The sequence below is a fragment of the Lathyrus oleraceus genome, chromosome 6 (genome assembly GCF_024323335.1).
Source record: "Lathyrus oleraceus cultivar Zhongwan6 chromosome 6, CAAS_Psat_ZW6_1.0, whole genome shotgun sequence".
NCBI lineage: Eukaryota > Viridiplantae > Streptophyta > Magnoliopsida > Fabales > Fabaceae > Lathyrus > Lathyrus oleraceus.
In genome coordinates, this window is record NC_066584.1 from 277,228,685 (window position 1) to 277,243,124 (window position 14,440).

The following is a 14,440-nucleotide window of genomic DNA, read 5'->3' on the forward strand; positions in this document are numbered from 1 at the left end:
TTCTGATGCAACCTTCATATCATTGCTTGATATTTGATTGTATCGTTATGAGTAGATAAACATCTATAAGTTAAGTTTTATTTAATGAACTTATTTTGAACCTGTTGGGACATATGTTTAATTTGTCATTGCATGAATAAATAGAGTTATATTTCTATTCAATTGCCTCTTTTGCTTAATACTTTTTATGTGAGATACTCTTTTAATCTGATCTTGTGCACATATGAAATACTGACCATTAGTTTATGTGTTGGAACTAGGGAAGTTGTTGTACTTACGCTGGTTGAATAAGGATAGAAGACCCCCAGTAGTGACATTTGAATTAACGTTCTATTGCATCGCCTAATTCCACTTACGCTGGTTGAATAGGGATATGAGACACATAGTGAGAATTAGTGAGCTATACACCAATGGATTGGGTATGGTGGTCGTGTTGATTCGCCATGGAAATATAATGACTTTCTCATTCATGTAATACATTAAACATCAATAGGGGAGAAATAAGGGATTCTAAACAAAATCTGAATGCTTTCGTCTTATTTCAAAACAAGTTTTATTTTTTCGCATTCAAACTCAAAAACCTTCCAATTGTTACTTTTCATACGTGCACAACTATTGTTTTGTTAAAAAGCAGTCCGCGTGGAATCAATATCTTTTTATTACTGCAACATTACCTGTACACTTGCCGAGAGTTCATCAATGAATCAGTCACACTTTCATTGTCTTCCATCTGAAGCAATTCATACATTCTTTTGTGAGTTTGTAACGTCATCTCCTTCATTTTCTCAGCGCCTCCAAATGATTTCTCAAGAATGCTCCATGTTTCCTTTGCTGAATCTATATCACCAACTTTCTCAAAGTTATTTGGATCAACGCATTGATGGATCAAAAAGAGAGCATTGTGATATTTCTTCTTCAAACCTTTGTGTCCAACCTTTTGTTCATCCATAGCATTCTCTCCAATCGGTATTACTCCATTCTTCATAAGATCCCAAAGATCTTGATAACAAAAAATAACTTTCATCTGCTTACATCAATGTTCATGATTCTTACCATTCAAGATTGAAAGATTCACTAGAAAATGCCCGTTCGAATGATTCATCTTAATTCAATGCATCCCAAAGATCACACATCGAATGCTCTAGATACCAGATGTTGGGAAAACTCCAATCTTGAAATTAACCGAATCAATCTTGATGAACAAGAATCAATCTTTGTATTTGATCATGCCTCTTGTTCTTCACCATTTACTCAGGTGAAACAACCACTCCTTGGTTGCAAGATGATTCTACACTAAACAGAGAATTAAAAGAATAAAACAATACAAGTGAAGAAAAAAGTGAAAAGTACTCCCTCGTGTTAACCTCCCGAATAACCCCAATAGTGGTTCATGAGCTTTTGGTTCGAGTGAAGGGACTGACTCACTTGTATCAAAAGTATCTCCACATGGTCATGGGTAGAGTGTCAACGGCGGTACAAATATACGTGATGAGAAAAAAAAGAGCTTCCGCTTGAGGGGGAGCATTGTTGATAGACTCACACTTGAGGGAGAGTGTTGAGAATAACAAGTGTGAGTAGTGTGGGGAAGTCCCACATTGGTTAAAAAAGAGATTTGAGTATTTATAAGTAAGAGAACCTACACACCTATCATATTAAGGTTTTAGGTGAATATGTGGTATATCTTTCACAAATGTGTATTGCTAAAAAAAAGAGTCTCAAAGTGAAAAAAAACTCCATCGTATGACTCTTCGAATAACTCAAACAATTATAATATTTTTTTTGGTCAGAAATATTATCATATATTTTATACTTTATATTCGTATGGAGTGTTTATTTCTTCTCCTAACACTTCTCACAATAATTTTAATTTTAAAAATAAAAAATTATCAATATTAGAATGTTCATTAAATTACAAAATAATTCAAGACTATTTTTCAATTCATCATCATCTAATACTTGAAAATTTTTTTATTAAAAAAAAACAAAAATAATTTCATATTAGAAAAATTGTTTAAAACACGTCTCAGTAGAAAAAATTAATTGAATTAATATGGATATAAAATATTCAATAAAAGTATTTTTCATTTGAATGTATTATTATCTCAGGATTAATATCAATTATTTCCCCTTGAAAAAAAGCGTGAAAGTGAAGAGAAAAAAAAAAAAAAGGTGATAGAGTTAGAATAAAATGATATACAAATAATTATCTTTTATATATAAATGAATAATAGAGTAGAGTATCTATACTTAAAAAAATATGATAAATAAAAATAAATTCTCACAATTAAGAAAAATTAATAGTCATATTTCTAAAATTTAGCCAGTGCTATAAATATGGATTAAAAATTGAATTGTGATGCTTTTGCTGCAATAATTATGGATGCCTGATCGAAAACTATTGATCATTTGTAGAAAAAGTTGATTTTTGGGACCTAAGGCTACTACTGTTTATACAATCACAAAATCTAAATATATGACAGTAATTAAAAAACAAAAACTATAAGACTAAAAAAAAGGGATTTGGATCCTCTCCTCTCCCATGTACTTCTCCTCAAATCATAACCATTCATTTGCAGTTTTTCTCTGTCATATAATTATATCTTGTTTTAATTTTTTTTTTTAATTTTCAATAGTTGAATTAGCAGCATAGTGGTCTCAAATTTTTAAAAACCATAACTAAATTAATTTCAGTTTAACCATGTCAAAATAAATAGAGATAATATTCAACTATAATTTAACTATAATTTAACCGGGCATAAATATTTTATTAGATCTTATTTAATCATAATTTAAATTTTTAGTTCACGTGTAGTAATTCGTATGACTTTAACAACCTGATTAGCCTAAAAAATATTTTTAATTTTTAATTTTTAACTTTTAACTTTCGATTTCCTTCCATAAAAAAAATTCCATTTTATAAAAATATTTTATCTTTTAACTTGTATAAAAAAGGTTAGAGGAGAATATACGAGATCAACATTCCTAATAATATCATAAATTTATAAATCTTTTAACTTGTATAAAAGGTTAGAGAAAAAAATACCTTGCAGCGGCCACACACTTGTTCCTTTTGTATTCGTCGATTCGATGAGTAGGATTTCCATTAGCCTTTCATTATTTTCTTATCGATAGTGTTTACCAGTGGTATATATATACACTAGTGGTACATATTTGTTTATGAATCTTGTTTATGAATTTTATTTATGAATTTCGTTATGAATTCGGTATGTATGATTTGTTTATGAATTTCCTTTTTGTATACCAATGGTATATATATATATATATATATATATATATATATATATATATATATATATATATATATATATATATATATATATATTATATTGTTCGGATCGAGTCATGTCGATACGCTGTTTACATATAGGTGTGTATGATGTGTGAGATTTGTGTTAGTTCGATCTATTTGCGATGATCGCATTCTTGCGTTAGCGATATTGTTTGATTTTTTTGTTTTAACATGTTTTATTTCATTTTCGCTTCACATTCTATATTGATAATTTTAGATCCGTGCGATTTTGATCCATATTGCGATGATCACGTTTAGTGTAGCAAGCTTTTGGTTGATTTTATCGGTTTATGTGTATTTTTTTTATCGTTGCGTTTCAATTTTGTACATGCATCTGATGGTTTAGCATAGTGGTAATCCGCTTTTTGTTTGCTTACCAATTTGCGTTTCGATTCGTAACCTTGTGCTTTAATTTGATTTTATTATATTGTTGATTCTTTATTCGACTTGCGATGATCGCTTACGCGGTAGCAATTTTCCCTTTTTTCTTTCTTCAAATTATGTTAAGAATAATGATCCAACATCTTTATTTTTACATCAAATTTAATTTAATTTATTTTTTTTGGGTGGTGTTGCACGTCTTCGCGTACACGACTTTGATTCGTGTTTTTGCGTCATGATTTTAATCCGTGCACTTTTCTTTTCACTTTTTTCCCTCGATTCATTTGTTATGGATGTGTGATGTAAATATGGTGTATGCTCTTGTATATTTTCAATTTTATCATTATTGAATGTTTATATGTATGTTCGTATCTCGTGATGTTTGATTTACGCCTTGTGCTCGAGTTCATGCCACTATGAATTCACACCCCTTTGCGACCCAATTCGCACCATTCGCGTTACCATTTGTATCCATCATATTTAACCACCGATTTCAATTTATTTCTAACCAGTTACTCAAAACCATTTTCAAAACTATTTTGCAAGGCAAGGCAAGAGCTTGATCCAACGTCAAGTTATTTTCAAAATCATTTCAAAACCAACCCATTTGACTTTTCTTTTCAATATGTTCCCATTATCTCAATTTATCAACCATCCACATTCAAATCATTTTTCAAACCACAAAACCACTTCAACTTTCTTTTCATAACCATAAACAAACCTCGATTAACATCAAGTGCATTTTCCCAATAAAATTTCAAAATACATGAAAATATTCAAAACACTTTTTCTAATAAAGATGGAAATGGAACGGGGTGAATACCACGGGCTCCTGAGACTAGGATTCGAAATGAATATCTTACTAATCCAAGCTCTCGCCATCGCCAAAAATACATCAAACTCATTCAAACTTTTTTTGCCTTTTGACACAACCTAAAAAAACCTTTTCAAAAACGAAAGACATTTTGTCTTAAGCATATGAAAAACAATGTTTCATTCACAACTGTTGAGTTGAGATAAGTGGCGTGAATGTGATTTGTAAATCCATTCAATATGGTGTAAATGTTCGCTCCTCACTTGTTTTGGGTAAAACAATGTTTTTCGTCGATTAATACAAGATAACTTTCGCAAAAATCGACCAACAAGCAAACTTTTCTTTTTACCCAGAACTACGTGTGCCTTGACTTCTCTTTTGAGATAAGTATGAGCAGGATTGCGAAATCTTGTCAGGCCTGTAAGACCCCAATTTTGACCCTAAGATCCCTCATGCTATCTCATAATATGCATTAGCATTGGGATCATACCTTGGCATCCTCCTTACCCCTCTTCAATGGGTTTGTTTTGGGAGAGATCACCAAACACCATGTGATTGTATCATACTTTGTATTTTATCATCTTTACTAACTAAAATACCAAAAACATGTCTTTGCATTTGCCTAACTTCTTTTGTAGGTAGGGCACATGATCACCTTTGATCTATCAAGCTCACATCTAGGGTTTAAGACCCTCATTGCTAAGAGCTAAACCAAGGAATGATCCACAATGTCTCTAAAGCATCATATATGAGTCCCCATGATATCTACATGTTATTTTGATCAAGAATTCATCAAGAGTTTGGAATTGGTTTGCAGTGGAAACCCTAGTTCATCTGGGTGTCTTGTGTAACTTCTTCACCAAGCTTCTTAACCAATTGATCAAATACTTCAAAGGAAACTTCAAATTTCATCATATTATGCATATATGATCTCCCACGAGTCCAAAAAGTCAAGAGAAGTGCAAGTTAGCAAGGTGGTTGATGGTGGTTGACCAGAGGAATTCATCTGATCAAAACTGGGTTCCCCTAGACCCTATCTCCTACAATTTTCATCATATGAAAATGATTAAAAGAGAAAATTTACTCTAAATGACATTCCAAACAACTTTCATGTTTAGGTCTAGAGCTATTTTTTCTTGGAAAGTCATTTTTTATGTTGAAGGATTATAGGTCATTTTGTCTAAACCCTAATTTGAAAGTCAACTTCCCAAGGCCATAACTTGCTCAATTTTTATAAGATAAAATATTTCCAAGTTTCACAATCAAATTCAATGTGTATAATTCAACCTTTATATTTGGATGAAGAGCTAAATCAACTTTTATGAGCATGTGATATGAGGATACATTATAGGTCATTTTGGACAAATACCATTGAACAAGTGATTTTCCTCAACTTCAAAAATGCATAACTCATTCATCCCAAATCCAAATTATGTCAAATTTGGGACCATTTTGAAGGTTTTTGAAAGGGATACAACTTTGATGAAGACACTTTTCTCATTTGGAGCTCACATAAAACGTTAGCCAAGGTGGAATAATTGAACATATGGCTTAACACTTAGAAAATAGTTTGACATGTTGAAATTTCCAAACTTCCACCTCAAAATTCAGCATGATACAAGTTCCAAATGGAAAAGTGTTCAACATAAGAGTTGTTCCTCTTGATCTAACCTTTCCAAAAAGTCCAAATTCATTCATTTTGGAGAAGGTCTAAGGGGTCTGCGCATGGATTGAACATGGCTGTATCAGTTGGCAAGAATCATTCTTCAAACATCAATACACTCTTGCCTTGCAATCCAATTATCATTCAGACTCAATCTCACTTGCATTTGGACCTAATTGAGTTGCTTCATGGGCCTGTACATGCCCACGCAAGCGTGCACTTCACATTGCCAAATTTGGAAGCATTTTCAAGTGTGCAAATATCACTTGCATTTGCTATAAATAGAGGTCCATTGCATCAGTTTTGAGGGACCTTGCGCGCCATCTTTGCCTCCAACCTTTGAAATCCTCACAATTGAAAGGAAAACCTGATAAATTTCACTTGAAATTTGAGTTTGAATCTCACTGTTTAGAGATTCAAAAACTCTAGGATCCAAAGCCTTGTCCCATTCCTAATCTACTTCTGCAAGCTCCACAATCAAGATCAAACACGAATTGAAGTAAGAGAGATCAAGTTTTGCACAACATTGAAGGTATTTTTCCAGATTTTTCTTCTCTTCGATTCTCTCTCAATTCTCATTAATTCTATTGGATCCTTGGTTGTATGAAGTCCTATCAATGTAGGCAACAAGATTAAGTTGCTTTGAGGTTAAATTGAAGCAACTCAGTTCAATTCAACTCTATGTATCTCTCAATATACTTGGAGTTAGGTTAAATTGAGGTCATATTCGTGATCTACAACATTTTTTCTTTAAGATCATGTCCTCTTTTTTCATTTATGTGATGGTGATGAGGGAACCAGTCTGACCAGGGTCATCGGAGAAGATGACCGATAGTTTGCTTCGGCAATGTGCTGGACACGTTCTGAGCCATTAGATCATTTCAAATTATTTTAATCCTGAGCGCTCCTTTTGATTACCAGCTGTGTGGTGTGCTGACTCAAGTGTACCATGGAACGTGCGTTTTCATCCACTTGGTCTGCCACCTCAATTAATGAGGGATATCAAGTGGTCCATATTTTTTCTGATTATTTGATTTTCATTTTATTTCTTTTATTTTTATTAATTGATATTAAATTTAATATTGATCCAAAAAATATGAGAGTTTCACCAATTTTTTTAAATAAAATCCTCTTTCATTTTTTGAGTTAAAATTATTTTTTGGATCATTATTAATATTTTTCATGATTTAATTGATTTTGTGAATATTTTTAATTATTTTAAAATACTTTTAGGTTTCTAAAAATTCTGAAATTTTTTCTCGAAGGTCCTTTGACCTTGTTTGACCTATGATAAATCTTATGGCCATTTCTTTGGTATTTTGATGAGATTTTAGGAAATTGACCAACCATAATTTAATTTAATGCTTATTTTTTATTATTTTTAATTGATTAAATGCCAAATTAATTGTGTAGAGCCATTTTAATTGGCTTTGTGAGTTTGATTTGTGTTGTTGGGCCTTGGTCAAGGTTGATTTGACTTTGTTAGGTTAAGATCATTGGATTTAGGGGATTGATGGATTGTACATTCCATCTCCCAAAATGAATGAATGATCTTAACTTGGTAAAAGTCCTCCTTTGTCCAATTTGTGTTTGATCCATTCCCCATCCCTCTTCATCTCATTCCCATTATTTATACATTCATGTCATGGACATATGATATCTCTATATCCTAAGGCTAGTTGATTGCAAAATCAACATAAGTATGTGTCGCACCTCGAAAAATAAGAACACGACTTAAGCGAAGCGTAAACGCACGCTCGCATGATGGACTGAACAGAGTCGCCACCGAACTTTATTAATCCTAAAAAGGAATAGGGAATATCGATAAAACCCAAGAAAGAACGACAATGATTATGGTCTTCCCAACCAATATTAGGGTTCGGGAGTCGATTACGCAAGGGGAAGGTAGTAACACCCCTCACGTCCGTTGTACTCAACGAGAACCATTAGGTTAATTGTGCGCGTTAGTGTTAGCTTGAAATGTTAGGCTTCTCAAGTTATTAGGTTGGAAAGAAAGAATAGAATAGAAAATAATGATTTTGGATTTTGCAACGATGAGGACTAAATCTAAGTTTTTTATTAATGGGCCTGACAAGATTTACGAATCCTGCTCCTACGTATCTCCAGGTGCAATAGAGAAATCAAGGCTTATGTAGTTTTGGGTAGAAAATATTTGTTTGTTGGTCGATTTTAGCAAAAGCTATCTTGTATTAATCGACGAGAAACATTGTTTTACCCAAAATAGATAAGGATTGGACGTATACAACACATCGAATGGATTTACAAATCAACATTCAGAAAAACATCACTTATCTCATCTCAACAATTGTGGATGAAGCATTGCTTTGCATCATCTTAAGACAATATTTCTTTCGTTTATGAAAAGGTTTTGAAGACCGCACGATGGCGAAAAAAGAGTTTGATTGGTTGAATATATTTTGGGGCTTGAAAGACTGGTATTTATGACTTGCAAGCTCTTACGACTTGTGTCTAATACTCAAGACTATTTCTGGACCTTTTATCCAGGTAATATTTTTCTTTCAATTTTAATTATGAAAATTATTTAAATATTTACAAGTGTTTTGGAGGGAAGACGAACACTTATGGCTTGCAAGCTCTTACAACTTGTGTCTAATACTCGGGACTACGTCTGAACCTTTTATCCAGGTAATATTTTTCTTTCAATTTTAATTATGAAAATGATTTAAATATTTACAAGTGTTTTGGAGGGAAGACGAACACTTATGGCTTGCAAGCTCTTACAACTTGGGCCTAATATTCGGGATTACGACTGAATATTCCATCCAGGGTAATCTTTTTCTCCAGATCTTACTTATGAAAATGGTTTGAATACTTACAAGTGTTTTAGAGGGAAGTCGGATACATATGGCTTACAAGCTCTTACAACTTGGGTATAATATTCAGGATTCCGACTGGATATTCCCTCCAGGGTAATCTTTTTCTTCCAACTTACTTAAGAAGAGAGTTTGAGTAGATTTAAATTAAAAATAGTTTAAAGTGAGGTTATTTACAATGCGAGGCTATGAACATGGACCACTTAATTAATTAGACAAGAACAATAAAATCAACTAATAAAAAAAATCTATTTAGACATAATTAATTAAACTAACAATCAACAAATTAAATAGATTTATTAATTAATTAACTACCAACTTAAATAACTAAAAAAAGAAAGAAATAAAATGAAACAAACAAGGGTGCATGTGTGACAAAGGTGAGCTTAACAAGTGAATGAGTTATGGTCCTAAGGCCCATCAATAATAAAACCTAAACCTAATTATATCATAGTAATAATAATAATGATAATGAAGAAAACATTAAATTATAAAAAATAAGAATAACTAAATAAATAAAATTAGAAAGAAAAAAGGGAATGTTGTTGAGGTACGAGAAGCACCATGACACTTACCAAGCATTTGAATTTCAAAATAGACCTGTCACCTTGTGACACGTGGCAATGTATTGAAAAAAAACCAACATCTTCTTTCTCATTCCTCAAACTGCTTTTATTTTTCCAGAAAAAAAACAAAACGCCGCACCTTGCATATCTCTCTTCCGAACATTTCGCTCCCACTAGTCTCTCTTCTTCATCAATCGATAATGGTGGCCAAAATCCATCAACAGCGGCAATGGTGTTTGTTGTTACGGGCTTGCATGCGTCTTTTTGGGTTGTTGAGGATTTTTATATTGATGAAGAAAGTGGCTTGCTCTCTGTTGTTGGAGGAACCCGACCTCCTACTCATTGCGACAGTGCAAGATATGTTTGGAGGTGGAGGGCGCAAACTATAATGGTTGTGGTTGCTTCATGGCATTTTTTACGATGATGCGGTGGCAGAGGAGTTATTTCATGGCGACGACATGTATGTGAAGGAGCTACAACTAACAACGACGGTTCGTGGTTAGAATTGGTGAGGGTAAGGAAGCAGTTAACGCGGTTGTTGTACGATGTTTATCGCGTGGTTTCAGGTGCAGAGGTCGGTTGTGGCTGGCCGAATTCGGTGTGGAGTTGCGATTAACGTAGGTGGATTTGTTGACATTGTGGTGGTGCAAATGTGCTCGAGTTCGTTGGAGCTTATGAACAGTTGTGGAGCTCACTTGGTGGCCGCAGATATGTGTCGTTGGTTGCTCGGCTAGAGAATGCACGACGACACGGTGGTCGTAAGTTAATGATGGAGAAGCCATTGATGGAAGTTGTTGTTCTTGTTGTCGTGGTTGGCTCGCACAAAGGGAGATGAAGGTTTTCCGTGTCAGTTTATTGAAGAACACAGTTCATATTTCCATGGTGCAAACGATTTTGAAATGCAGGGTGTTTTGTGTTGTATGAAGTTCTGTATGAACAGTGAACAGAGAGTGGAAGATTGGAGGTTGTTTGGTCATGAAGGTGGATCGGAAGTGGTGAAAAGAAGGCTTGGCTTTGATTGTAGTGGAAGGATATTAAAGGTGGAAACATGAGCTAAAATAGTGTGTGCAAGGTTAGTGTAGTAGTGTTATGAAGCAAAAAATGGCTTGTGTGAATAATATACTTGCTGTAATAATGAAAAATGAAAGTTATATGCTTATGGTAGTGATAAGGAAGGAAGAGAAAGTGTTGTATCAAAGGTGTTTTATTGTGTAGCATGACTATGGTGTTTCACGAGGCAAAATGTTGCATGAAGAAGGAAGATTCTTTCTTCTCACCAACTGACCAACTTATCTCAACGTTTCTTTTTCTCTTTTTGGGATTTCAAATTGAAAAGTGAGATTCAACTGTAGCCATTGGATAAGGGCGCCGCTCCCCCCTTTTATTAGCCTCTTCCACATTATTATTTATACCAAAACTTAGGGTTACTCATGCAACACAAATGTCATAAATGTCCTTGTGAATACTTTTTGTCAATTAAAAAGAGTTTAAATTATTCAAAACAAATAAATTCAAAAAAAATAAATAAACATAATAAAATTGAAGTGAAAACATGACTAATCCTATTTAGTTTTTATGAACATAGTGATAAAATACAAAAATAAAATTATTCAAAATGAATAAAAAATCGGACGTAAAAGTGTTCGAAAAATTAAAATGAATGTACCAAAATGATCAGTGCGAAATAAACTTATGGAAAAATACATCGTTTCTTTTAATTTTGAAATAATTTTTTCCCGGTTAAACAGGTTCGAGCTGATCAAAAAGTGGCCGAAAAATTAGCTGAAAAATAAATCGAGCATACCAGATTAAACTATGCGAAATGTAGATTAATAAAGCTGGTGTCTGGAAGCTTGATTTTTAAAAAATTTCATCCACTGATTTGACGCACATCCATCGATTAACTCAACTAGTTTGCCTTTAGATCCGAAAAAATTATTTTGACTGATATTCTAGGCACTATGTGGTATGGAATGCATGGTATGCTATGTAGAGGTGTAACAACTATGATGAATATATTGAATCAGGATTCAAGGGCAAAATCGGGGTGTGACAGTTGCCCCTATTTAAGTATCTTCAACTAGAGAATATGAAGCATGTCAATCTTCATATCATCGTGGTGGGAGATAGTTAAATACTAAAAAAGATCCTAATTTAGTCCCTGAATGCAGATGATATGAAATGCTATAAATACATGAATGACTCTTTTCTCTTTAATTTTGATATGCTAGGGATATGATCAGACATAAGGTAAACCCTAGCAGGATGCTTTATGATGGATACAAAATGAAACAAAGATCTGTGGGGAATGATGGAGACATATGGTAAAGGTGACCCACAAAAAACAAAAAACAAGGGTAGAAAATCATTGGAGATAACAATCTTGCTGGAGGAAAGACAACTGAGGAATATGCAAAAAGATTTTAACAATAGGTTCATACATGACCTGACAACACTGGAATATTAAAACAAAATCAACAGGTTCAAACATGACTTGACAACACTTGAATATTGAAAGAGCGCTCAATTAACGGGTTCAAACATGACCTGACAACATTAGGGAACATACAAAGAAGGTTTGAACAACAGGCTTAGACATGACCTGATGACAACTTGAATATCAAGTAAAGTTTAGTCAACAGGTTCATACATGACCTGACACCACTGGAAAAAAAAATCAAAGAATTCCATCAATAGGTTTATACATGACATGACCATTGGAATATTCAAAAACTACTCAATTAACAGGTTCAAACATGACCTAACAATGTTGGGGGATATCAAAAGGACCCATCAACATGTTCAAACATGACCTGACAATACCGGAAAACATACAAAGAAAGTTCCATCAACAAGCTCATACATGAGCTGACAACGTTGGAATATACAAAGCCTTTCAACAACAGGTTCAGACATGACCTATCAATACTTGGAAAATTCAAAGCATTTAAACAGCAGGTTCAAACATGATCTGACAATACTTGGAAATATCAAAGGGAGTTTTATCAATAGGTTCATGCATGAGCTGACGACACTGAAAAATTCAAAGAAAGTATATCCATAGGTTCATGCATGACTTAATTCTTGAGGTTTCATAGAGAATCTAACAACATGTTCATATGTGACCTGAAACCACTAGAAAACCCAAAGAAAACTTAAACAAAAGGTTCATACATGACCTGACAATATTGGAAAACATACAAAGCAAGTTTCATCAATAGGTTCATACATGACCTGACACTTTAGAATACATCTGACAATTCTGGAGATTTCTCACAAGAAATTCATCTAATCAAAGATTTTGGAGATTCCTAACAGAGAATTTATGCAAAACAAAGATAAATGGGAGTATTCTTATAAGTATATCATCCATTCAAAAGGCTACGACGATTCTTTACAAAGAAATCAAACAAAACCAACATCATTGGAGTTTTCTAACACGAAAACCTCCAAGCTTCTAGGAATTCCTCAAGATGATGAGTCATACACGACTTTCGCGGAACCATCAGGAAAGACAGGGTAATCAAACTCTCTGTATGTGCCAATAACAATTGGACTTTGACCGTAACTGATGGATTACAACTAACTTTTAACGTATTTTGCCAACAACAATTGGACTTTGACCGTAAGCAATGGATTACAACCAACTTTTGACGGATTTTGCCAACAACAATTGGACTTTGACCATAAGCAATGGATTATAACCAACTTTTAACGGATTTTGCCAACAACAATTGGACTTTGACCATAAGCAATGGATTACAACCATCTTTTAATGGATTTTGCCAACAACAATTGGACTTGACCAAAGGAATTAGTAAAATAATTACCAAATACAACAGAGTTTTCTAGCAACAACTGGACTTGAAATGATGTTGGCGACAACCAAACTTTAGATACCAATTACAATTGTATTTATAAACAGAGTGACAATGATACCAACGATAATTGGGTTTAAAATGAGTTCTAGGAACCATTTAGCTTGGAATAATTCCTAGTAACAACTGAATTTTAGGAGACACCAACGAGTCTTGAAATAATGCTAGGGAATGATATAGAGGTTTTGGAAGTGCGTCAAAACAAAAATGATATGTTTGAAAATTCATCGGAGAGTAAAAGAAACGAATTCTGGAAATACATCAAAATTACAAGTGATATTATGGAAATACATCAAAATACAGACATATCCGGTAATACATCGAGGAAATTCTGGAAATACATCAGGATACAAGACAGGCATATTCGAGATTACATCAGATAGGTGGGGAAACACCTGGAAATACATCAGACAAGTTATGCAAATACACCAATAAACGAAGGAGCAGTCCAAAAATTCATTGGATAATCCAAAAAGGAAATGAACCTTCTGGACAAATTTTTTGATAGGTGCCAACTGGGTTGGACTTGAAAATGATTGCAAAAACTGGATGATGGTTTAAGGGCACCAAAGACAAACTGGAATTAGAGGTCAAAGGATATAGGATCAACAACAAGACGTGGTCAATGAAAAATGAGCGCGAAGTACATTTCGGCTATGCATGATTAATTTTTTTTATGCATGATATTGAATGATCATGATATGAAAATGCTGACACTTGAGTGGACTGGGAGTTTATGAAGGCTTTTTATGGAGGTCATGATTCCTCAACACCGAGAACTCAACCAAATATTTTGTGATACATGTTATTAGAGGAGAATTCTATCAAGTTTGACAGCCACAACTTAGCAAATGGGATCCTTCTTTAGGATTAATGGATCGTGCCATCATAATTTTTGGGCACTCGTCTTAAACTCAATAGTTGTTGACGTATGGAAGAATTTGTTTAAGTAGTTTGAAAACATGAAGGGGGC